The 1,390-nt window shown below is 42.4% G+C and overlaps 1 non-coding gene across 1 annotated transcript; it reads left to right on the plus strand.

Annotated features, from left to right (window-relative positions):
- Positions 1–1,244: 1,244 nt before the first annotated feature.
- Positions 1,245–1,348, plus strand: LOC127741946 (small nucleolar RNA R71). Its single transcript, XR_008003133.1, has one exon. It is a non-coding gene; the product is annotated as a small nucleolar RNA R71 (small nucleolar RNA).
- Positions 1,349–1,390: the final 42 nt, after the last annotated feature.

The following is a 1,390-nucleotide window of genomic DNA, read 5'->3' on the forward strand; positions in this document are numbered from 1 at the left end:
TGAATGATGGCACTGCATTCTTCAGTTAACAACACAGTTTCCTCATTTCTCCAGCTTCTCTTCTTGGTCATTAATTCCTTCAAGAATTTTGCATAGAGTGGCATTTGCTCTATTGCCTCAGCAAAAGGAATGTTGATTTGAAGCTTCTTGAAAATTTCCAAGAATCTGGAGAATTGGCCATCCTTTTCACTTTTCATCAAACGTTGAGGATATGGTGCTTTGGGTGTATAAGGCGTCAGGACCTCTTTTTCTTTTTCTTTTGTTGCAGACGGTGTAAAAGATTGTCCCTGTTCCTTGTCTCTCACATTTTCCTTTGCTTCATCCTCTATGGTTTCCTTTGAGATCTCCTTTAGCTTCTTTCCACTTCTGAGGGTTATGGCCTTACATTCTTCCCTTGCAATAGCCTTGTCAGCATGAGAAATGCTTGGCCCAGGGGTTTGCTTAGACAAATACACAATTTGATTTTCTAGCTTCTGGATGGCAGCTCCTTGGTTTTGCAAGTTAGAATTTACTTCTTCCTTAAAAGCTTTCAATTCGGTTATGTCTTGACTCATGGTTGCAAGCATTCCTTCTATCCTATTTAATTGATCTTGAAATTGTTGGCTCGGATTAGGTTGGGCAGGTTTTGAAATTGTTGGTTCGGATTAGGTTGGGCAGGTTGGTTATTTTGGCCATGATATGGTGGTTGGGAGTAAGTGTTTTGTGTGGCTTGGTATGATCTTTGGTTGGAGCTTTGGTATGTGGAATTGTTATGTTGGTTGGGGTTGTAAGGTTTGTGGTTTTGTGGTTGGGTTTGCTGGTTTCCCCTCCCAAAGTTTGGGTGGTTTTTCCATCCTGGGTTGTAAGTGTTGGAATGTGGATCATATGGTTGCCTTTGTTGGTTTCCCACATAGTTGGCCTCTTCCCAATCACCTCCTTCAGTGCTTATTTCCTCTTGATCTTGTGTGTGTAGTGCAGCCACTTGCTTTGTGTCTAATTTCCTGGTGAGCTCTGCTAGTTGCTTGGCAAACACCTTGTTTTGGGCTAGAATTGTGTCAACATGGTTCAGCTCCATGACTCCCTTAGTGTTGTGTCTCTCTGAAGCATAGTAGTACTCATTCTCAGCCACTGTCTCAATCACTTCAATGGCTTCTTCCACAGTCTTCTTCCTGTTCAATGAACCTCCTGATGAATGGTCTACAGCCTTCCTTGATTCATAAGAAAGTCCATCATAGAAAATATGCAATTGCACCCAGTCATGGAACATGTCTGGTGGGCATTTCCTTGTCAATTCTTTGAACCTCTCCCATGCCTCGTAGAATGTCTCACCATCTTGTTGTCTAAAAGTCTGAACCTCAGATCGAAGCCTATTGACCTTTTGTGGGGGGTAGAAACGTGCCAGAAACTTGCT

The sequence above is a fragment of the Arachis duranensis genome, chromosome 9 (assembly GCF_000817695.3).
Source record: "Arachis duranensis cultivar V14167 chromosome 9, aradu.V14167.gnm2.J7QH, whole genome shotgun sequence".
In the NCBI taxonomy this organism is placed as follows: domain Eukaryota; kingdom Viridiplantae; phylum Streptophyta; class Magnoliopsida; order Fabales; family Fabaceae; genus Arachis; species Arachis duranensis.